General features: G+C 34.9%; 1 protein-coding gene across 10 annotated transcripts in view; it reads right to left on the reverse strand.

The window, feature by feature from the left end:
- Positions 1-26421, reverse strand: part of LINGO2 (leucine rich repeat and Ig domain containing 2) — a 1109656-nt gene that overhangs the window by 617926 nt on the left and 465309 nt on the right. For all 10 annotated transcript variants that reach the window (XM_054689320.1, XM_054689315.1, XM_054689312.1 and 7 more), the window contains one exon: positions 10767-10848. The gene's annotated coding sequence lies outside the window, so the exon portion shown is untranslated. The remainder of the gene's footprint in view (positions 1-10766; positions 10849-26421) is intronic.

Below are 26421 nucleotides of genomic sequence, written 5' to 3' on the forward strand. Positions count from 1 at the left end.
ATATAAGCATTACAATAAGGGAAAGGAAAACAAAATAATCAATTTAAAATAATTAAGAAATGGACAAGGAAATATAAGAATTCATAGACAAATAACAAAAACAAAATAATGCTGCATAAATTAAGAAAGTGCATTAGCACTTGTAATAAATGTAAACACTAAATACTTTTACTAAAATGCAAAATTTAAGTGATTAACTCTGAATAATAGGCAGTAGGATTCTAATTGTGTATAATTGAATGATGCTTAAGATATGTATACCATAACAGATAAACATTGGTAAAACTATAATTAAAAGCAAAAGAATAAGGGGGCCTCCATGCTGGCACAAGGGGTTAAGCGCCACACTATGAAGCAATCCGCAGCTTCTGCAGCATGAGTTCAATCCCGGGGCAACCACAGAGCAACCCACATGGCAAAGCAGACCTCTCCTGTCTCACCTGCTGCTCTCCTCAGCAGTGTATTTCAGTCAGTCTGCCTATTCTGTTCCCCACCCTGTCTCTGGTGAATCCTCTCACCCCCCCATCTCTGGCCTGTACCCCAGCTCTTGTATGGATAAATAAATAAATCTTAAAAAAAAAGAATAATAAAAATCAGAAGAGCAGTTACCTCTGCGGAGACAAAGGAGATTATACTGGGGGAAAATGTGTAGGTTATTTCAGGATATGCTAATATTTTTTTTTTCACTGGTTAATGGGCACAATATTATATATCATATAGTTTTAGTTACAAATCATATATAGTTCAACATTTTTTCACATATCTAAATAATTGATAAGACCAGTAAAAAAAAATGAGGCAAATAAGAAATAAAAGATTGTGAATGGATTTGGATTGAATCCTACCATTTTGATGCCAGTCTGCGTTGTCAAATTGAGAAGGCAAGTTATTTTTGATTGGGGAACAAGTCCGATTAGAAAACAGTGTACAAACTAATGTTCATTAAATTCTACCAGATAGCAAGTGTGGTAAAATTTAAAAAAAAAAAAATTCTCAGTTCCTCACTCCTTTCTGTATCTACTCTTTTTGTAGTATGACTTTGCAACATCTCTCATCAAGAGGTGAAGCCCATTTGTCCACTTGTAGAACCATATTGATACATGGGTTGGGCTTATGACTTACTTTGTCAAACAGAATCCAACAAAAAATAGTAATGAGAAAATTCTAAGCAATGGTCTCAACAATTCTTGAATGTTTCTGTTCTTTGTTTTGAAACCTCGCCATCCACCATGTATATTTGTGTAAGGTAATAAAATCTATGCTGAGAGACATGTAACCCAGTTATTCCTGTTGCCTCAGCTAGAATAATGTAAAATAAGTGAATAAAGCCATCCCAGACTAGCCAGCCCTGGCCTACCCTCAGTTAATCTCATATGCTTGAACAAGACTAGCTGAAATTAGTTAACATAGGATGACCAAAACAGCCTACTGGCCCACTGACTTGTGAGAAACAAACACTTTGTTGTTAAACAACTGAATTTTGGTAATCTTCATTACTTAGCCCCCAAAACAGTCAATCATGCAGTCATTAGAGCAGTTACCAATCATAAATGAACTGATTCTCCAACTCTGCAAAAGTTATTTATTTCTTTACAATATTTAATGTTTTACAATATCTCTTACAATATTACTTTTCTGAAAGTACTTTTCAAACATGTTTAACTGGTTATAATTTTACAAACCCATGAAATATTTAGTAACCATGAATATATCTATTGCATATAAAATGTCCCTATTCTGGAATATTTCAGACAAGAGAGTCTTCAAACACGATCAAATATGATTTTAAATTTCTTTTTAGAAAAGTAAATGAGCTAAAGTTTATTAAGGATAAAATAGGAAAAAAAAACTCAAGTTAAAATGCACAAGCACAAATTTGAAATATGCTGATCTCCCTTTTCTTAATTTATGGAGCAGTGAGACCTGCTGTACTGTGGAGACACAGTATTCATGAGAACAAGAGAACAGGGGTGGCAGAAGGTATTTTTAACAAAGTCATCAAGGCACTCATGAGGATGGCATATTTTCCATGAACAAGCAGCATAACTTAGTGCTCTGCTCTAAGACCACACACAGCATAATGTAAAATGGCACTTTCAGAATACTGATTCTCCCACTGGGATCTCAACAATGAACTAGGAAAAGATCACAGGCTCTGACAGCTGATTGGTGAATTAATTAGGTGTTGCACTTTTTTTTAATGCTAATGTAAACTGCATGTAGAGCAAACATTGAGTATCATAAAAAGATTTTAGAATGCTAGGTGTGTCACACAACAGTAGGGCAAAATAGAATCAGAATCCAGAGGGAGGCCCAATGCATATAGGTTTACCAGAGACCTGCTGGGATTCATCTCACTTATCTACCATTCCAAGGGGGAAATTGACACTTGGTAGCAAATTTACTTAGACTCTAACCAAAAACATAAATTGATGCCTTTTTATTGCTCTCTCCTAAGGTCTTCTTGATACCTACTTAGCTTCATATTTAGGAAATTTTTTATCCTTCTCTACTGCTCCTTGTGTTACCTATCAAGAGACAGGAGATTTTGAAGGGCATAGAGGGGGCCAATTTCCATTCTGTAACAACCCATGGGCTCTCAAGAAATAGTCTTTTGTTGTAGCTCTTTGTTGTTAAGTGCCTCTTGTTATGTAATGCATTATATTCATCAGTTGCCTTGATGTTAAGGAAGTTATTTAATCTCTTCAGCTCTAGGTGTTTCCATCTATAGAGGGGAATACTGATAATATCCATTTCACAGGATTGGTGTGGAACCAAATAAGTAAATACTGTAAAGTACTTAACACCCTGTCTAGCATGCAGCAAGTGTTACAAAAGTTGCTGCATGAATTTTGATACAAAAATAATGTTCTTCTATTTTCACCTAGAGTCACTGCCATTTAAACTTTTAATCATTCAATGAATAAAAATTGTGATTTCGACATTCTGAATGAATATGGTTCTTTCCTTGGAAAAAATCTTCAAGAGCAGAAGTACAAAAGCACTAAGAGTTACACATATAAAGGGTAGGAGTTCTCCCTCTATATATGTGAAGGTTTCAAAGATTTACTATTTTTTTCCCTACCATCTTCAGTAGCTGAGATATATAGATAAATACAGGACAGAAATTATATCTATCAGACAACAAAAAGGGCGCTTAAATTCATTTCTAACCTCTTTTCTTGTGACCAACGGATCATGTTGCAAGCATGTCCAGGTGCAATTTTATTTTGATTAGCTATGCCCCAAGTCTTGTAGGAATGGTTTGCAGCCAACTCAAACCCGATTGAAAGCAATTCAACTCCTACTTTGAGCAAAGTACTGGGAAGGACTGTTAACAGCATACATTCAAACACTGAAATAAACTCCTTCCTGTCAAATCTCCAAAATATATCTTAATATTATTTTAATATTTTTCAGTAAAACATGATCAATTGAAAATCCAGATGAGTATATAAAGAACACATAAAACATTTTATTTTATTTTATTTTTTAAAGATTTATTTATACAAGAACTGGGGTACAGTCCAGATGCACGGAAAGGTGAGATGCTTCACCAGAGACAGAGTTGGGAACAGACCAGGCAGACGATGAAATACACTGCCGAAGGGAGCAGCGGGCGCTACAGGAGAGGTCTGCTGCGCCATGTAGGACCCTCACCGGCCGGCTGGGATTGAACCAGCGCTGCAGAGGCTGTGGACAGCTTCACAGTGCAGTGTTCAACCACTGTACCACCAGGAGAGGCCCACAAGAAATATTTTAAAATGTCATTTTTAGTTATTTTCCTTTCTTCTATTTGCTATGCATTGCTGAGTCATGAAACGACCCCATGTCATACTCATGGGAAGACTGAGGTCCAACACAGGCTGTGTTAGGCACAAAAAGAAGTAATTACCTTGAGATGAGATCTGATCTGGGAAGTATAAAGAGATTAGAGGTATTTAAGATTCCTATTAAGAATGATGACACTTGGGGCCACCCTGGTGGTGCAGGCTGTTTGAGCGCAGCACTGTGAAGCTGTCTGCAGCCTCTGCAGTGTAGTTTTGATCCCAGACTACATGGTGCAGCAGACCTCTCCTGTCTCGCCTGCTGCTCCCCTCAGCAGTGTATTTCGTCAGTCTGCCTGTTCTGTTCCCTACTCTGTCTCTTGAGAATCTTCTCACCCTCCCACACATCTAGCCTGTACCCAGGTTCTTATATGCATAAATAAATAAATCCTTAAAAAAAAGAATGAGACTTGCACTCAGAGGAGGGAAATTGCTATCAATAGGACATTCTTGGTAAGTATAAATAACAAATTAAATATGTATATTGATAAACTATTGTATCTTGTTTTTTTTCCTAAAAAGGTGGGGGATGGCTGTTATTTTTGTATGAGTCAAAAATAAGTGAGGAAAACCTTAAAACTAAATAGGTACAACAGTGCATAGCACTAAACACCAAATTTGTATCAACTTAAAATCAAGTAGTTAATGGCTAGGATTCCAGGGTTATTGGGCTCTTTCCTCCGATGATGGTATGGATCTTTGTATCACTCTTAAAGGTGCTGTCATCAAGAACAATGGCAAAGGAGGGCAAAATTCTGGTTTCTTATTAATACTCATTGAGACCAAAAAGCCAATATGAAGAACTATGTTAAAGTGGATTAGAATCATGAGCTGGGTTAGAAACCTGAGAGAACTCTGCTACTCCACTCTAAATGTTAGCCTGGCTTGTAGGTTTTTAAATTGATCAGTTAAAATGCTTCAAAGAAAATATAAGTCAGAGGGAACTGCCAGGGAAGTAAGTTTTCTATTTGCAGAGAAGACAAAAAGGAAAAGAATGCTTTAGTAAGATATATGACTGAGCTCTTCCCTATAATAAGGCCTTAGTCTTCCATTTTAAAGAAAGACAGACTCATGCTTACATATATATATATATATACATATATATATATATGTATAAATCATTCAATGACTACCCCATAACACCTTGGAATCTTCCCAATCAGATCATGACCTCCTCTTCTTGGGAAGTATATTATCCACTCACTCAAAGCTCTTTCTGAAAATATTGTGCAGATAGTGCCTTCTTATCATTCATTTCCCCTCTTACAATGTTATCTCTACATTGAGGCTATTGCTGACAACATGATCCATAGAAGGTCTTCAGCACTCTCACCTGTTCTTTTATTTTCAACACAGAACTTAATATTATTGGATATTTTTCACATATTTTATTATTAATAGACTTCATGCCTTATACCATCCACCTAGAACGTAAGCTCTGTGACTACAAGGGTGTTATCTGCATTGCTTGCTAATAGCAGTGAACATAATAGGTGGTCAATAATGTTTATTGAATGAATCCACATGTCAATGTGTGTTTTAGTAGACTAGAAAACGTGGCAGAAAAAGAAATGCTTCTTGGCTCCTTACTTTAACATTGAAAATAGTTAATATTTATCAACAATGTCTATTAAAATATTAACCCTTTGCACTCTGCTGTCCCCTCTCAGGGGACATCGGAATTCTAGCATATCACTCGGATGTCCCCTCTCAGGGGACATTACAATTTATTAGTGATTACGGGGAGTTGAGTTATTTCAATGCAACTTTTTGAGACATGCATGTTTCCCTGAAGTTTTATCTTGAAATGGCACAAGAAATTAAATCAAAATATCGTAAAGTTACTAAGATATATACAAGAAATGTCAGCGGGTTTTGTGTCGGGCGAGAACGTGAGATGCGTGCTCACGATGGTCCGAGCACTTCGCGACGCCACTTGAAAAGAGTGATAAGGGGAGTTTGTAGAAGAAAGGTCGGTTTTCGAACATAGCGCGCCCTGTATAGTGAGATATATAATTACAAATAAACAAGTCTACATCTGGAGGAAAATATTTTCAAAGGTGAGCTCATTTTGGTTTGAAGCTTCGAGCAGTGCACATAGATCTAACAAGGAGAAAATCGGAAAAGTGATTCTTTTCTTAGTGAATAAATTGTTTGGTGAAAGCTATTTTGGTAAATATCATCTTGTCAGTTAGGAATAACAATTAGAAATTTTCAACCCATGCATTTATTCATATTATTTTATTAGAACAATGGCAAAGCATCCAACCATGAATGAGTCTCATGACACAAGTAGTAGTGAAGATGAGCTCCAGAGAGACCTCTACACAGACATGTCAAACATGCACTAATCAGCCTGCAATGCATATTGGGGAGTGTTACAAAACTTATCATACTGTACAAAATTATAAACGATAAAATATTGTTTTTTTTGCAAATATACATTCCTTGATGTCACCCAATTCATATAAGTCCAATATCATTATAATACGTTACTTGGTTCCAAAATTATACTAAATAATACGAGAGTCTGTAAATGCACGTTTCCGCCGCAAAGTACCGTTGAGTACCTGGTAGCCAATGTCCAGAATGGTTCGGAGTGCAAAGGGTTAAGTTGCTTACCCTGCTAAACATTATCTTATTTATTCTTCAAAACCACCACCATTATATAAGCACTGAAAAGAAAAATGAAATCACAACCTGACCATCACCTTAGAGCCAACTGAAAAATACAAGATCCAGTACAGACGGACCCCAGAGCAGTTCCACATCACTATCACATTTGGTATTCAATTCTGTTTACTTGCCAGACATGAGCAACAGGTTTGATTCTGAGCTATCTACTACCCTATATACACATGCAAAGGCAGCTGTTACATCAACTGGAGTTATAAGTTTAAAAAAAAAAGAGTTGCCAAGAGAAGTCCTGCTATTTGGAGTGCTGAGACTGGCGGGAAGTATCTCCCACAGTCTTGTTAACTGACAAGTAAAGAGTGAAGAAAACTATATCCTGGTAACAATACCACAGCAGAAGCAAGCATGGTTTCTAGATTCTTTAGACAAATCAGTGTCAATCCATTGCATTTATACAAGTTGTGATTCAGTGAAATGCACTTCTAAGTCTACATACAACTATTTTAATATTTTTGTTTAATTCATTGATAAAATTTAAGCTATAGAGATGAAAAGAAATTATCCATATCATTCAATCTCCTGTAAGTATCATGGTTTTTTTTTTCACTATTTTGCTGATTAATAATACTGGCTGACAGAAATCGTGATGTATATACTTTATGAGGAGTAATAGACCAGATATTGGGTGTTATGATTAAAGCTACAGTCATAGATTTAAAAACCTGCATGATTTTGGCATCTTATCAGAAGCTGACATGCCTACAAAGAACACTTACCTGAATCAGCTACATTGTACCTATGCAGAGAAGTATAAAAGATAACATCTATAGCCAACATATAGACTTTTGTAGGGAAAACTCTAGTTACCCAATACACAAACGTAAGTCTGATTGAAAGGTCAGCATCTTAACTTAGTCACAATCTTAAATTATTAAAAAAAAACTAGTAAAGTTGTATTAAAATATTCAACACAACCGTATTCAGGGGCTCTAATTCAAAGATAGTGAAATGACAAAGCGTACAGTTTCCTATGGTTGACTCTAACTCATTCTTTTTTACACCATCATTTAGTGTATCACACTAAATTGTCCTCAATGACATCGCATCATGAACAGTGGTTTTATCATGCTCTTTTCAGAGCAATAAACTAAGCTACAGTGACTTAATGTAAATAAACAAGTGACAGAAGTAGCTAGTGGGAACCCAGGAAACTGGCACTGGGTCTGCATTGAAACACCACCAGAGCATTCTATCTCACTATTGGCAACTATATCAGATGGATGTAATTATTAGATTCTTGGAGCTAGAAGTGCTTAGTGGTCATTTGCTTAGATTTTATTTTATTTTACAGACAAACTAAAACTAATAAAAGGCTGACTTCAAGTTCATATCTCAGCTAGTGTTAAAACTAAAATAGCATTTCCAGTACTTTTTCTAAACAAATGCTTATATAAAGACCATCTTAAACTTAGATAATAGTCTAAAATACTATTAATTTCAATTATCTAATGATATATATATATATATGATCTTTCCATATAACACAACATCAAGCAATGACAGAATAATGAGAGATGTAAACTGTCAACTCTTCCAACATGGATTAATACATGAGCCTCTGTGAGAATCAGTTGGCCAGTCAACACACAGGGAGACATCTCCAGAGGCAGGACTCTCATCCCTTGATAGAGCAGTCCATTCTGTTTGGGGAGAAATTCTAATTTTTATAATTTTTATTTGTTTTTTGTTTAAATTAAATTCATAATATTTTTATTTTTTTTTTCCTCATACTGTCACTGGCATTATACCCAAATGTCCTTGGACCTCATTCAGAGTCACAGGTAAAAGTTTAACCTCTTTCTGCCTGGAGCATAATCAAATATTTGTAGAGAATTATAATCCTCTCTAACACTTGTAATTCTTATCTTCTTAAAACAAGATTGTCAAACCTTCAAGTTCCTTCATGATCAAGTATGCTATCGGTAGTTATCCTTGAGTTTATCATTCCTTCAACTTAATATTCAGTTTAAAGATTTGAGACTGGTCTACTCAGTGCTAATACTTCTTGAATATGCCTAACATAATGTCATCCTCATGCTAATTGCATGGTGGAAGTTACCTGGTGACACTTACCTTTTAAGCTTGAGTCTAAGATTCTTTGTACAGTACAAAAGTCTGTGCTATATTAACAACTTATCTCACAACTAATATTGATTTTTAAGAAAATATTCTAATGGCTTTAAAATGGAGATATTCTAATGGTTTTAAAATGGAGAATTTTTTTGCAAATCTCACTATAAATTTTGAGAAAATAAAGATCAGCAATGACAAAATATAATATTTCAGTAACTGTGGAGGTAGGGGGATAAAGTTAAAATCTCCCTTTGTCTTTTTAGATGAAGACTTGGCTATGTGGGCTTCAAGGATGGAGGCAGTGTTGGGAGAAAAGGTAGTAGAAAATGGAGATAAAAATATGTTAATTGATAGACTAAAAACCTAGAGAATACTGTGCTTTCATTCTGCTCATGTTATATGGTTTAAATTTTTGTTAAAAGTTCTCAGCAGAGAAAATCTCAATATAGATTTGATTTATTTTAAAAATCCCATCAAAAATCTAATGAAATATTAATGTAGCCATTGTATAAATTAATAGTGTGCTTCATTTTTTTCTAATAAAAATAAAATTTCCTCTTATCTACCATAAAGATATATCTGAAGAAAGGCAGTATTCTTTAGATTCATAATCGGGTATAGATTGGAGAATTTTACATAAATTCAAGCATTAAAAAGAGGTTAATTTATCATAATTACTTAAACTAGCTAAGAGAGGGAATACTAAGTGTATACCCCCCAAAAATTCAAAGAAGCAGTGTCACAGTATCTTCAAATCACATCACATTTATCATATTTTAAGTCCCATTAAATATTCTTTTTGATTGGAAGAGCCCTGTGAATGACAGATTTGTGCTGTGCAAATGAGCAGTTTCCCCTAATTCTTTTCACAAGATTATCCATTTTTTCCCTATTATCTCATCCAAGTTAACATAATGGAAGCTCTTGCAAAATGTAAATGCTTATGCCTCATTTTGCAGTTCATGATTTAAATTTTATCAATGATGCCTTCATTTTTTTTTTTAATGAAACAATTCAGTATATTTTATAACTTTAATTTCTCTTCTATTACTCCTTGAAATACATTTCTTCTCTCTGGGTGAATAATGTCAGTTTCCTTTGAATCCCCAAACACTATCCCATATCCATGTATCTCTGTGTGTGTGTGTGTGTTTGTCTTTGTACCATTTTACCTGCGTAGACAGACTTTATACATACAAATCCTTCCTTTCTTGTTACTGTTGTTAGTCTGAAAGTCAAGTGAAACAATGCTAGAAATAGGGATATCCCCTTGCTAGGAAACCCATTTTTCAGAAGAAACTGCCCTTTGTTTCATTTCTGGGCCTTTGGGAAGCCACGAGTGCTGCACCCCTAAATGTCTTCACTTGTTTGGATTAAATGAGGCCATTCTTAACATAACTAGTTGTCCTCTTTGTGGGTATTCTTGGAATCCTAACTCCTTTATCTATAATTTTGGGCAGTGAAAACAGTGGTTGCATATGCCTCAGTGTACTCTTTAACAACAGAGAATAAAACATAAAAAAGTAAAAAGAAATGCCTCATTAAGACACTTGTAAATAACAACTAGAGAAAAAAAGACACAAAAATGCATGAGACTTTCCAAGGAAAAGAAAGTCATCTATGTCACATAGTCACAGGTCACTGAAAGACTATGGAACAGTTTCTATTATAACAGTTGTGATTTTTAAAATACAAAATAAATAAATAAATAAATAAATAAATAGATGTTATAGCTTCCAGGACTAATGGGGGAAAATGGGCTTAGAAGTAACAACTTCCATATCAAATTAATAGTAACATACCTCTGCTATTACTACATATGTCGTAGTAATAAAAAAATGTTTTAGTTATTATGCTTTCATGTACAATGTTCAAACATGCCAGAATGGTGTTTAATAGGACAAAAAGCACAGTATACAAGTTGTCTAAAGCATATAGGCAATAACAGATGATAGTTTTACAGAGAAAAATGTAAAAGCAATGCAGTGAATTGTCAATATTCCAATACCTTCCCCCAGTCACTTGGAGCTAACAAAATAGAGGAACTACTTAATTAAATATGATTAAATAGGAGTAAACTTCCTTCTCATTATAAAGCAGACAGATCTTCAGATACAAAATGTTATTTGATTCCATCCAAGAAAATACAATGAAAATAAAATCAGTATTTACCTTTTTGTAATCAAAATTCCACTGGACACTTTAGAAGCATAAGCAGCTCATAATGCAGCATTCCAATGACACTTTTCAAATCCTGTAAAGAAAAGAAAGGTGAAATAGAACATTTAGAGCAAGACATGTATTTGTGAAATGATGCTGATTATCCTTGAATTGTTTATTAAAATTCTCTATGAATGTTTCAAAAATATGTTCTATATATTGTGGTTATTGTAGTTTTTGTTAAATGCACAATATTGCAACACACGTTATGTCTGTATGGGATTTGAAAGGCACTAAATTTGGTTCCAGAATATAAAACACTACAAAAAGTGAAGCCATTCAATTGTATATTATTTTATTGGGGTATAGGCTGCAGTGCTATTAAAAATTAAAACATTTACAATTGAAATGTTTCCTTATGATACACACATTATAAACAAAGACACATTTCTAGTCATAACACTGAGTTAAAAGTACTAGGGGGAGTTGGTTCCTGGTTTACCTTTTACTATTGACTTCCTCACTAGATTTGGGAAGCATTCCTAATTCATGATCCATAATTTTCCTGGTTAAAATTCATAAAATATCAGAAAGGATAGTGATCCATTGGTAAGTTGATTTGCAACATGTAAGTATTTAAGTTGCTTCTCCTTTTAAATAGTGTACAATAAAAACAGTGAAATAAATAATAGTTCAAAATGCCACCACCTATTTCATTTACATGAAGGAAAAAATCAATCATTATTTTCCCATCTACTTGCTACAGAGAAATAAAATGATAGAGATCATATAGAGGTACTACTGTGCAATGTTATTTCTTTACATTCCACTTACACACATGGTATTTAGGTAGAAAGGAACTGACAGCTACATCTTCCTCACTACAAGCCTTGTGCATGTACTGTTAAATTCAGTCACAAACCTCAATGAATCAGCATCACAAACATCTGTGTCCCACCCCCATCCATTTCTGAAAATTTCTAATCCATTAGGTGGCAAAGAAGATGAGCATAAGAACAGAGATGATGGAGAAAATGGTGTGCCTGACAAGTATATATTTGTCAAGGAATATAGAGCAGATTAGAACAAAAATAAATGAGCATCTTCTTAGCTCATTGCAAGAGGAATCATACAAGTCCATGGTTTAAGGTTGGATTTGTACAAATTATATCACTGACCTTAAAAGCTACTATCAGAAATCATTTATGTTCCTCTCTCTTATATATATATATATATATATATAATGCACACATATATGCATATATACACATGCATATATATGTAATGCATATATATACACATTCTGCCTATTTAGTGCAATATTTAGTGTACGTGTACAGTATGTGTGTGTGTGTATATATATATATATATATATTTATTTATTTATTTATTTACTACAGGCTTACATACAAAGACATGGACACATACCAAGTCCCTCATTATGCACCTGCATTTTTTGTCTATTCCTGAGTATTAAAATTCACTTTGAAGAAAAACTTTTCAAATGAAATGAATTCTATACAGTGAATAACACATTCTATTAGATTTTAGAAAGACATCAGGAGTTACATTTACAGCAGATGGTAACAAAGTGAAAGAAAGTGATGTCCACTTTTCACAAGAAATGGCGTATTCTAAAGGTCAGAACAGTGGGATAACAGTAGAAAAAAACTGAAATATAAGACATAGTTGCATGCCTTTTATGAATTTCTGGATATACTACAGAATGATTGCTTTTCTCAGAACACAAAAACTAGTCAAATGCCAAAATTTTCTTCCAACTCTATATTCATGATTGCCTGCCTTGTTCACTTTTTGCTATTTATAATTGAACAACCCTAAACTTTAATCAAAAGCTCACTGTGACAAATAATAAATTATTTCAAATGCCCATCTCATTTAATCAACAAGATACATACAACATTACACTTTGCAGATAGCTGTCATTGTCTTATGAATGTCTTCATATAAAAATCCTAAATGGGAAGTTGCATGTTCCATAAAATAAACTGCTTTATCCTACTCATTATAGGTACTTGTATCTTTAATTTTCTTTTTTTTTTTTTTAAGATTTATTTATTTATACAAGCACTGGGTACAGTCAGAAGCGCGGGAGGGTGAGAGAATTCTCCAGAGCCAGAGCAGGGAGAGAACAGGCAGAAGGACCGAAGTACACTGCTGAGGGGAGCGGCGGGCGGCAGGAGAGGTCTGCGTGCCTTGTGGGACCCTCGCCTGTGGCCGGGGATTGAACCGGCGCTGCAGAGGCTGCGGGCAGCCTTGCAGCCCAGCGCTCAACCGCTGCGCCACCGGGGAGGCCCTCTTTAATTTTCTTAAAGTGCTTTTACAATGTGTAAAGTGTTTATTGAATATTTAAATATATATATGGAATGTAAAAACTATCAAGCAAAGCCCAGTATCTAGCTAAGGGAAACTTGCATTTTAGCATTCCACTTGAGTAGGGGATTCTCCTAGACCCTCACAAGCTGTTTTGTTTATGAACACATTTGGAGTCTAGACACAGGAAATCTATAAGAAAATAGAAATACATGATGCATCTCACCCTATATACTGGACTTCTCTAAATTTTCTGGAAGAAGATATTTTAAGGAAGACCAAATATTGTTTGAGGCGAAAATAAGCTATGATGGTAACTCAAAGGAAGCAACTAGTTATGAGGCTAGAGAGATTATTTTGTTAAACAACATAAGAAACATTTGGGGACAGTTAAGGTGGGAAAGAAAGAAGGTGGAAAAGAAAGAAGGTAGAAGAAATTTCTTGATAAAACCTGTAAAAGCATGTAGGTCGTTTCTTTTTTGGTAAGGTTGAAGGGATACAGCTATCTATGTAGAAATTCTAATTGAGGAATTCTAATAATATTCTGTACCAAATGGTAATAGATGTGAAACAAGGCTCTGATGTTGTCCCAGATGATGTGACCACAAAATTCTTTAGGCCACAAAGATTTTGAAAACTAGCAGGAAGGTATTAGTTATATAATTAATATTATTTAAAGGAATTAGAGGTTAAGCGTAAAAACTGGTTTCATATGAATTGGTGGATGTGGCTCAAGTGAGCTGGAGATAAGACTCAAAACCAAGAATGTGAGGAACTGTGCCCTCAACATTTTGAGGTGGATAATTTGAGATGTCATAATGTCTAGAACAAAAAATGGGGACTTAGTGAGTATTTAATAGACAGCAGATAGATCAAGTCTTATACAAAAATTTAAAACCTACCCACGTGCTTGGGACAATCAATAAAATCATGCCACAAGTTCGCAGTTTACCAAATAAAATCCTGAGATCCAACCTGGAAAAGTCCGTAAAACATGACACAATCTTTTTCCTCAGATGCACAAAAACTGCCCATGTATTCCTCAATCACATGATTAGTTATGGGTAGAAATGATATTCCAAACCTTCTGCCTTCTAATTCAGGCCCCTTGGAATATCACATGATACCCCAATATCACTACATGATATTGTATCTCTTATAGCCATTTCTATAATGAAATAATTATATATTATAGCAGATGATCATATATATTATGCATTACTAAGCAGATAATGACCTTTAAAAGCAGTGTTGGATTAACACGGGAACTGAAATACAACACGCTTACCACAGTCCCCCGCTCTTAGTGAAAAACTCAGTGGCAGCTGTTATTGTTATTTTTATCTACAAAATGAAAGAAAATATTAGTAAGAAAATACAATGCTAGAAGGGAGGGAAACATGTTAAAAAGGGACAGTGAGCATGCTGTGACTATAATTTTGTAGGGATTAATACAACAAACTGATTTAAACCCCATTCAAACAAAATGTCCTCAATTTCAAGGTTAGATATATGGAGGTGCAATTCAGAAAAAAATAATTGTTTTATTTACTTCTTTAGACCATGTAATCTCTATGAATAAGCATTATCTAAACTGATTCAAACTGGGATAAAGTTTATTTTTACATTGGTCAGCTAGGAAGTAATTGAAAACAAAGAAATAAAAGTAAGTTTTCCAAGACTTTCAATGTTATTTTAGAGGGAAAAACACCAACCTATACTGTGACTATTTCTTCGTTGAAATACCTTCTAGTTATGAATTTATAATCTCATCATTGTAAACTTTTTGGAGGAAAAGTTTGAAAAAATCTGCTTTAAATAGAAGAGTAGACATCCCTACCACTATTCTTTCTTTTTCCACATTTTCTATTCATTCCCATATTTTATTTGACGGTGAAGGCAAAGGAAGAGAGACATTTTCAGAGGAAATGTACAGTATATGGCATCTTTTAAAATGTAATTATCTCAATGAATTTTGTATTCACAATTATTTACACTTATTATGCACTATAATTTGTGGATTCTATGCAATCTAATCTCCATTGAGTTAAGAACACACTTGCATATCCACCCCCCTACAAACAAGAGAATGTCATGTACATGTACACACACACACACGTGTGCGATCATGTCATCTCTAGGGTATTAACACAGAGAAAATAATATTGCAGAGCTTATCATGGTGAAAAGCGCTGAACAATGAATTTCTTGAATGATCCATTAAGGCAAATAATAGCACCAGCCTGGAGAATTCATGTCTACTACCTCTGGATTTGGAATTTCATCCACATGTTGGAAAATTTAGATTTTTTTCTTAGGGAATGATTTACCCTACATTGGGGATGGAGAATGTTTCAGATCTTGAGCAGACCAAAAGCTTTGTTATTTCATGGCATCTGCACTGTCTTCAATATTATATTTTTAGCCATGGAATAAAAGGAAAAGTGCCTAAATATGAAGCACTAAATATTAAACATTATTTAAATTATTCATCATAAAATAAATCATGTAGATAGGAAGTGTGTCCCTTTACACATACAATATTGAGATTTATAAAGTGACAGCTTTATAAAGTTGGCCTCCCCTGGTGGCACAGTGGTTGAGCGCTGGGCTGCAAAACTGCCCGCAGCCTCTGCAGCGCTGGTTGGATCCCCCGCCGCCAGGTGAGGGTCCCACATGGCGCGCAGACCTCTCCTGCCGCCCGCTGCTCCCCTCAGCAGTGTACTTCAGTCCTTCTGCCTGCTCTGCTCCTCGCTCTGGCTCTGGAGAATTCTCTCACCCTCCTGCGTTTCTGACTGTACCCAGTGCATGTATAAACAAAACAAACAAACAAATAAATAAAACATGCCTCTATAAAAAAAATATCTTAAAAAAATGCATGATAGTATTATTTGACTGAATTACTTCAAAGAGATTCCACTTAAAACACATTTCCCCTGTTCATACTAAAAGAGCGTTTTGTACTTAAAATACACCAAATCCCACTTTAGTATGAAATTCACATCACCACTTATTCAGTAGACACAAACACTAATAAAAGAAGGAATTTTGTTTTTTTAATATTTTTGTATCACTCTGCTATTTTCATCTTGGTTATAGTCCCCACACAATTCCCATCTGTCTTGTTTTGATCCTACTCCCTTCCCCCACACCCCTATAGGATGTGTCTGGCTTATAGTTGCTTATTGATTTTGATTTTTACTTTATTAGAATTAGTCTTTTTCCTAGTCCCTTATTTAGGTTTTCTAAATTCCTGCTATGAGTGAGACCATCCGGTATTTTTCTTTTTCTTTCTGGCTTATTTTGCTGAGCATGATCCCTTCCAGCTCCACACAAGTTGTGGTAAATTACATGAGTTTGTATTTTTGATTGCTAAGAAATATCCCATTATATATACGTACCACATCTTGATCCAGTCATCTATTGTGTGGCATTAGGGTTGTTTCAATAGCTTATCTATTGTAAATAGTGCTGGTATAAATATAGGGGTGCAGGCGCCCTTTTGAATTAATGTTTCTGTGTCCTTTAGGTAAATACCTAGGAGTGGAATTGCTGGATCATATTGAAGCTTCATCTTTAGCAGATTGAGGAATCGCCACAGAGCTCTCCATAGTGGATGGACCAGTTTGCACTCTCATCAACAGTGCAGGAGAGTTCCTTTTTCTCTACAACCTCGCCCACATTTGTTGTTGCTAGTTTTTTTAATATGTGCCATTTTCACTGGTGTAAGATGGTATCTCATAGTTTAGATTTACATTTCCCTGATTACAAGTGATGTTGCACATTTTTTCTTATGCCTGTTGGCTATTTGCATTTCCTCTCTGGAGAAGTTTCTTTTTAGCTCTTCTGCCCATTTTTTGACTGGGTTATTTACTTTGTTTTTGTTGAGTCTCATCAGCTCTTTGTAGATTTTTGTGATCAGTCCTTTATCATTAGAGTTGTGTGCAAAAATTTTCTCCCAATTGGTGGGGTGACAGTTTGTTTTGGCTACTATCTCTTTTGCTGTGCAGAAGCTCTTTAATTTGATGTAGTCCCAGCTGTTTATCTTTGTCTTCACTATAACTGCTTTGAGTGATGTGTCTTTAAAGATGTTACTGAGGTGTATGTCCCATTGTGTTTCGCCTATATTTCCTTCTATATATTTTGTGGTTTCAGGTCTTATGTCCAGTTCCTTAATCCATTTTGAGTTGGTTTTTGTGCATGGTATGAGGTAGTAGTAAAGCCTCATTCTTTTGCATGTAGCAACCCAGTTTTCCCAGTTTCCCTTGAACAAACTTTCTTTGCTCCATTGTATATTCTTTGTTCCATCTGTCAAAGATCAGTTGACCATAAAACAATGCATCCATAAGATAATTCACCACCACCAAGTAGGATTTATTCCAGGGACACAAAGATGGTTCAACATCCGAAAATCAATCAATTTAATTCAACGCATCAACAAAAAGAAATATATAAACCATATGATAATATCAATAGATGCTGAGAAAGCTTTTGACAAAGTAAAACACCCATTTATGACAAAGGCCCTTGAAATTCTCAGGATACAAGGAACATACGTCAACATCATAAAGGCCATATATGACAAGCCCCTAGCCAATATCATGCTCAATGGTGAAGTTGAAAGCATTTCCATTAAGATCTGGAGCAAGACAAGGATGTCCACTCTCACAATTGCTTTTCAATATAATACTGGAAGTTCTAGCCAGAGCAATAAGACAAGAGAAAGACATACAAGGAATCCAAATAGGGAAGGAAGAAGTAAAACTCTCACTATTTGTAAATGATATAATATACATAGATAACCCCAAAAACTCCACAGAAAAACAAATCAAACTAATCAGTTTAGTAAAGTAGCAGGATACAAATTCAGCACACAAAAATCAGTAGCCATCCTATACACAAACAATGAATCTGAAGAAGAAGAAATCAAGAAAACCATCCTTTTTTATTATTGAAACAAAAAAAAAATCAAATACTTGGGAATAAACCTAACAAAATAGGTAAAGGACCTATACAAAGAAAACTATAAAACACTGTTAAATAGAAGAAGACACAAAGAAATGGGAAGACATCCCCTGCTCATGGATTGGAAGAATTAGCGTTATCAAAATGGCCATCCTACCATCCTACCCTAATAACCATCCATTTAAAAGGTATGAAAGCCAAGTGTGATACCAAGTTCTATTGAGCAGCTTTCCTAGGACTATTCATTTCATTATTTAATAACTTATAGCTAATTCTTTTGATAATTGTTTTGTGTGTTTAATTTTCAATTTCCTTCTCTAACACAAAGTATAGGCACTAATGAATATTATTTAAGAATTATCTCCAAGTCAGTTTGAATTATAGATTAATTCTTATTTCTTTTGACACAAATGTTATTCTTTTTATAAGATGAGATATTAAATGATATTTTCAACAATTCATTTTTTTCCTGTATAAATCTATTGAACTAATGCTTAGGAAAGGGAAAGAGAGTGAAGTGGAAAGCAAGGCAAATTGTTGTTCTTGAAATTTCATAGATCACAAACTCTGCTATTCCAGATATACTAGAAATATTTATATTGCTTGGCATATTTTAAATTGATAAAGGAAAATATCAATCACATTCCAATTTGGTAGCTGGGTACCAGATACTCTATACTTTGTCTATTAATGAGTCAATGAGGTAGGAGCATAATTCTCATGTAACTGAAAGAAGGCACCCAGATTTAGATTTTCCCTACTTTATTTAGCTAATACTGTATGCAAGTCAAACTTTGTGCCTTGTGCTCTTGGAGTCTAAAACCTGAGACTTTTCTTTCTTTTTTTTTATTTACTCTGCTGTTCTTTACCATCACCACCTTTTCTGACAAAATTGATGGTTGATGGAAGGCTGGCAACCCAAAGCTTTTAACTCCTTCCTCTGGGAAAGTGAATAGACAGCTGAGTCTAACTCCATCCAGGGGATTGCTCATGATGGACATTTCAACTAGCTGTAAAAGGTCACTGTATCTTATCACTGTGGTCTCAGATTTTTATAGATGGCAAACAGAGAAGAAAGGGGAGTAGAAAATGGGGGGAAAAGGAAGCAGGAAGGAGAGAGGGGTATAGAGATAGGTAGAATGTCATTGTATAAGGACAGAGGGATCTGGCTGCTGGAACTCATGATTCACACTTAGAGGATTCAATCTAACTTGTATGCAACAATCCCAGAATCAAAAAGCCTTATCTCTGCAGAAACACTGTATCATATTCAGATTACTTCTCAAAATGTATTCCTTTAACTGTAATAGTTTAGCCTAAGTGGTATCTGAAGAATTTTGAAAGGAAAAAATATAGTAGAGATTAGGAATTAATGTAGAATAGAAAGGTATAGGCTTTTCTCATTGACTTTTTATGGTTCAATCACCCATACAATAATTTTAGTCTAGAAGAACACTTCTGATAATGATTTAATCTTAAATCACATTTGAACATATCAAGAAGTAGGGATCCAGAGAGACTGAATGACTTGTTGAGAGCAAGCTGAGCTGAAAGCAGAATGTAGGTTTCCAGATTGTACACTGAGTATTCTTTGGATTCTTTGAACCTTTGAGGACACTGCTGCAATACTTCTGCATGGAGGTTAACTTTTATTCAGCCTTTTCCTGGAATGGCTGACCCCTGAGCCTACACACTGCCCAGGAAAGAGGAGGTACAATCCATTTTAGAAAAAGGCCTGAGAGCTCGTGAGAAAGTGCTGCTGCTTAGTCACATGGACATCATTACAGGTTGGGACATGATTTAAAGGGATGCTGAAAGGGGTTCATTTATTCCAGCTACATTAACCTTTTCCAAACCTGTGCTGTATTTGTTGAATCACATCTTAGTTGTACATCTGTGGCCTTGTCAAATTTTTGCTGTAAATTTTTACTTCTTGTGAAATAGTCTATTAATAAGAGTCATGACCAAATTCTGGATTCAATTTTTATAGGTTATCTTTTTTGGTTTCTTACACAGTTATTATTAATACAGGATATTGCTTAGGGATTTTGAGGAGGTTTTAATTTACTTTCTTGAATCTTTTCTTTATACCATTACTCATTTTGCCAGATACCATTATAAGACAGTTTTATGCTATAATCCAATAGTCTTGAGTCTATACTTTGTATCTTCAGCAATATGCTTTGAAATGAAAAACATTTTAGGGAAATTTTGGTCATTATAAATGTATGTAATATTTTAAGGATTTATGGAACTATATTAATTACCAATATAGATAAGTTTTTAGATTTTGAATACAAAGAACTATTTAAAAAAATACAGCTTTAAATATTACAAAGAATTTTATATTAAAACTTAATTATGGAAAGGTGCTTCTATCTCTATGGCAGACCAGTGTTTATTATTTTGAAAAGAAATTCATTTCTATGCTTCTCACCCAATATCCAGCATACAACCAGGGCTCAATAATCATTTCCTGGTGCAATAATCTTGTTTAATAATCTTGATTATATAAATAACCCTAGTAAAAAGTCAAATGAGGGCTTTTCTCTGTGGTTGTATGATCATATATCATACTGCATATCTAAATGAAGTTTTATAACCCTTCCATTATTTTATTATCTTTTTTATTTAAGGAATAAATTAAAAAAGCTAGTTTCACTCTATACCAGGTTCTTAAAAGTTTATCTTTTTAATTCTTGCTTCACTTATTTTTAATCTGGCTATTCCTCTCAAACACTTATCCTCACCACCATTCCCCCAAGTTCTCCAGTCTAAAAGAGTCAAGACTCTGATGAATTAATTCATGGGAATAATGGATATGCATGGGCATAGCTGTATGCTTCTACTCAGAGGCATTTTTTTTCTTTCTAACAGAAGAGCAGCTATTAATAATAAAAACATGAACAATTACAGTATGAAACATGGTGAAGCAGAGATAGCAGGTACACTGGTTATTACAATCAGATAGACCTGAGTTTGAATCTCAGCTCTACCACTTACCAGCAGTGTAAATTTAACAAGGTGCTTACCATCTGTGAATCATAAAGTATCATCAAATGAGGAGTTATTCTGTATAAATGGGCAGCAATTTATCCTAAATCAAAGTACAGTGTTTGGTAAATAGTAAGAACTCAATTGAAAGCTTTATTTATTAATTACTATTATAATAACAGAAAAATCAATGTCCTTTCCAGGAGAATTTTCAGTTGTCATGAAATAAATGTCTGCTTTTATAAGAATTACACCACAGAGCTACTCATGAGAAAAATAAAAATCTGTGATTTCGAATTTCCATTTGTGGTTTCTATTTGAAATCTATTAGATTTCTCTATTTTTGGAGTCATATAATAACTCTCTCACAACTGATCTTCAAATAAACCTCTTATTATTTCTCAGGTTTAGTCATTTTGGAGCATGACCCTTTGTCATTTAAATATTCCTAGAACTCTCACTATAGTGAGTTCTGTCTCTTCTTCTCTACTTATATTCTCATTCAGCAATCCTAAACATATCTAACATATTTGGTAGCAATTAATCTAGTGATTTATTTAGATATTATGTGTAATGCATATGTAGATATACTTTTGTACATGTAGTTCCTTATCATCCCTCAATTATGAGCACTCACTTGCACCATCACCTACAGAGTCAAGTCAAAGTCATTCCTGCATTCTAGAATACATCAACTAGTGTGTTCAGATGACCACATAATAAATTTTTATCTGTATGTGCATCTATGTGATGTATATGTGTGTGGGAGGATGGAAAAAGAGAGAATCTATAACCAAAAATTTTAAGTTTAACTGTACAGTTTTCTAGCAATTTAATTTCCTTTCTTTCCGCCATCTTGATGCACTGTGTGGAGAAGAAACAGGGAGAAATTAATCATGCCTGGATATCTTGTAATTGGATATCACATATAAAGATCCCTAAGCTTTACATCTTCTTGATCTAATTGATGAAGACATTATAAGTACAATGTAAGTCTCTGTGCTAAGTGTAATATAATGCAAATGCTTGACCAGATGATTTTGTAAGGGCAATATCCATTTTTCAAATTTAAACAACTGACATTTCAAATACCCAAAGGCTCTGTACTGCACATATTATTGATTAAACCGACATTTAAAATTACTATAGTGCAAAAGAGCTCATTAAAACAGAAAACTATTTTTTTTTTACTTTTAATAGCTCAAAATTGGCCAGAACACTAGTAGTACAAATGTTTGTTTAAAGCACTGGGTGGAAAATTTATATCAATATTCAAAAGTCCTCAAATGAGATTTCATTTAATAGAATACAATCTTGGGACTGTTTCAAACTACACAGATATAGAAACAGCAAGCAAAACACCTGCCCATTAATCTTGGACTATACTTTTTATCTATAATGAATAGTCAATTTATAGGCCTAATCCTATACTTTACTACTCTCTAGAGTCAGTAACACAGCTCTAAATGTAGTTTCACACCATTGAGCATTTTTGACTGATAAAGTAGACTAGCTAGAATTTTCGTTTCAGTCCTTTTGTTTCTTGGGTTCGATAATACTAGAACCAATTTTACTAATCATTTCCAATGATATATGTTGAAAAGTCCATAGTCTATTGAGGATCCAATGTTAGAATAGTGAAATTATGTTAAATATGAGCAAAAGATATCTTTAAAAGATCTACCATATCGAATTCTCTGTCATACTTGTAGTAAGTTTTCAACTTAACAGGGATGAATCATTATACTACTTCAAGACATTTACATAATTGAGCATATTCAGGAGAGGAAAAGGGAGATGACAAAAATACACCTGGGCAATGATGAAACATTAAAATTTGACTAAAAGGAGACATTATCGCTCACAAACTATCTGTGGAAGTTGGGTAAACTCTATAATTTAGGAAACACTGATTTATTTATACTCTAGTCAACCTGTTAGCTTACATTTATCACTATGCACAGCCCAGATACAGACAATATAAATGATATTGTACTAGAGAGGTAGGTGTTCTTGATATTCTTGAGCATAGAATGCCCTTTTAAAAAGATAGTGCTTGGGCCTCTCTGTTGGCTCAAGGGGTTAAGTCTCAGCACCTTGAAGCTATCCACAACCACTGCAGCACTAGTTTGACACCTGGCCAGGGAGCTAACCCACATGGTGCAGCAGACCTCTCCTGTTGCATCTGCTGCTCCCCTCAGCAGTGTATTTCAGTCAATCTGCCTGTTCTGCTTCCCACTCTGCCTCTGGTGAATCCTCTCACCACCCTGCACTTCTGGCCTACACCCCAGCTCTTGTATGCAAAAATAAATCAATCTTACCAAAAAAATAAAAAGGATAGTGCTTGTTTCATTTTCAGTATAAGATCAACCTCAAGTTAAATTTTAGTGTTACATTTTAATTTTTAAATAATATAATTAAATAGCTATGCCAAATAAAATTATTTGGTCATTTTTAAAGTGCCACGGGCAGAAAATATGAGAGAGAAACTATTGTTAATGCTATTAGACAACAACTCTTTTGTAATGTCTTCTAAAATGTAAGAGAATTATTCATCAAAATCAGCTCACCTCACTACTCACTTGAGTAGTGACCTACCATGTGTAGGTCACCCACACCTCTCTTCTTCATTCTTTCTCCTCTTACTTCCCTTTCCTCTCCCTTCCTCTCTCAGGTTAATTTTATTCCACGATGTGCTTGTTGCTCAATCTGTCATTGTAACTCGGTTATGCTATCTGCACATGGACATGATAAGTAAACACAGGTTCAAACTACATTACTGTGTATACAAATGACCTAACAATAGTGGTGGGGTTTTTGCTTATTTGTTTTGGTTTGCTTTAGTAGAAATGAACAAGGTATGGCTATTATTCAGTAATTTTATGTCCATTAATTTTTTTATTACCTGAAGCTGGGTTATGCAAAAACATAGTTCTATTGTAATATGATACAATGATTGCTCCAAAAATCACAAACTGAGAAACTGCAAGTTAGTGATCAGCATGGACTCAGGGAATGGGAAAGAGAAGAAAAAAGCATCAGCTGCATAAAACATGGACAAAGTAAAAGCCAAAAGGCCTTGCAAAAACTTCAGCAAATTTTGAGCACGCTCCTGAAACAGTTGTATACTTACTTACTCCTATAATCACAAATACAGCAAAAATTAAACCTTCACACACACAGTTGCTGCAGGCTACAGTAACCAAGTAAAAAAGAACTACATTACCTCTGGCAGAGTATATCATAATGACCCTATTAAACTCCTTTAAGGATTTATGTTCTGATCTCAGCTCATTAGTCCCCTAAATAGCATTGTCATGACAAAAGGGAACACTTAGAAAGACTTCTCAGTCAAACATGCACTGAGCCAAGAACAGACACAGAAGTTATCAAAACAAAGCTTCACAAGTTTGGAATAAATTAGCTTGCTTGGGCACAAACTGAATAATGTACCTGTGTTTTTCAGTACCTAAACATAATCTATTCGCCTCAGGCTTTTTCTAGACCTAAAATCTCATGCTGTCACGTTATCTGTAACCACACTCCTTTAAATGGAGAAGTGTCACTGCTGCAGGTGACATGGTTTCACTAAGGAATTTACCCCAGAAAGAATGCAGGTGTATCTGCCATTCATAAGCCCAAAAGGTATGTTCCTCTTTTAAAAATAAGTTCATTTAAACAATAAGAACTAATTATCACATTAATTTATTGTCAACACAATTAAGTACAGGCAGGCGGATATAATAATGTGTGTATAAACTACTAAGCAAGAAGAATATAAAGAAAACTACTCTGAGTCACTTTTATGGTACTGCATAAGCCATATTTTAGATACTGTTTTATAATTTCATTGATATAAAATATAAATGTCTGCTCCACGCATTTCCATAATGTTTTATATACCTTTTCTTATCCCCTTATCTCATTTTGATATATCCATTTGAGTGTAGACAGACTGCAAGGTGTACCCCCTAACCCCCATTATCTTCACCTACTAGTGGGAGGATTAACATCTACTGGTGTTAATGACTTGGTGATATCCCCTTCTTGACTGGGACTGAGACTTTTGATGAACCTGACATAATATGGCAAAGGTGATAGGATTTCATGTCTTCTTTCATGCTTACTGTTCTGCCAGGGAGGGCACAGTACAGGATCTCTACGATCTGGGCAGACAGGTGAAAGAGAGTTCTGGAGCACTCGGTGGCTGTTCAGACTTTTATTGAGCTTTTGCCAGGTACAGAGCAGGCAGGAGTAACAACTGTATACCAAGATGATATCTATCAGTCAAGGTCAGTTATACCACATCTACCTGATGGAAGCTAAACATAGAAAATTTGAGAAGGAAGCATCACAAAACCAGAAACCAGCTCACATGAGGTCAGAATCTGGATGTAGGGGTAGAAATGATTAAACATAGTCTATATGGAAAGATATATAGAAAAGTAAAACATCCAAAGTAAACAGAGGCACAGACTGAGGTGCTGACTGGCAGGGTGTGGGAGACATGGAGTTTGAGGGTCATTGTAAAAGAATCATAAGGTCCTCCAAAATGTCCTAGTCAGACCAAATATAGAAAAAAAATTCTTAGGTGCTAACCCTAGAAATAATTAATTTAATGCAGTTAACAATCCCACAAAAGAATGAATCCCTCCCAAAGAGAAGAATATTATATCCGTGTAATTACTACACTGGCAAGATGCAGCTCCCCTACCCACATGGGACTATGCAAGTGTTTCTCTTCACCAACCTTCTCCCTTTGCAAAGCAGCAGAGGCAGCACCTCCCCTGGCTGCCCCCCTGTGACTATGCAGACCTCTCTTTTAACAAAGCTGTCCCTTTCAGGGACAGCTCATTCTGCCCGCTTGTGTCTATGCAAGCATCCTTGACTTCCCTTTCCTTTTTATAACAAACCTGCCCTTTTGAACATAACTAAACATCTCTGCCTTGTGGGGAAACCTCCTGCTGAAAGAGGATCTCTGATGAAACTTTTCTCAGAGGTACCCCACAGACACCACTCTCTGCACTCACCTCTCCAAAGGGATATCACACCCATCGTTCAAGAAACACTTTTTCTCCAACATTCTCCCTCAGCCCAGTAGTCACCAAATCCAAGACTCTGAAATGTTTCTTGATTATTGTATCTTGTTAGGGGCAGGTCATCATTTCCAACCAAGAAAAAATATTGAAGTCTGATTCTAGAGCATTTTAGTATCTCTTCAAGAATAATTTAGCACATACTTTTTCAGTTGTTTCTAGAGACAAAATTATTAAAACTGCAAAATAGAGAGACATGCTTCTCTTTGAAATTTCTCTCTTTTACTTGTTCTCCTATCCTAGCTATTCAGGCAAAGTTCTTGGATTGCCAATTTACA

This window comes from Talpa occidentalis, unplaced genomic scaffold, assembly GCF_014898055.3.
Source record: "Talpa occidentalis isolate TD23 unplaced genomic scaffold, MPIMG_talOcc4v2.1 talOcc4.7, whole genome shotgun sequence".
Taxonomy (NCBI): domain Eukaryota; kingdom Metazoa; phylum Chordata; class Mammalia; order Eulipotyphla; family Talpidae; genus Talpa; species Talpa occidentalis.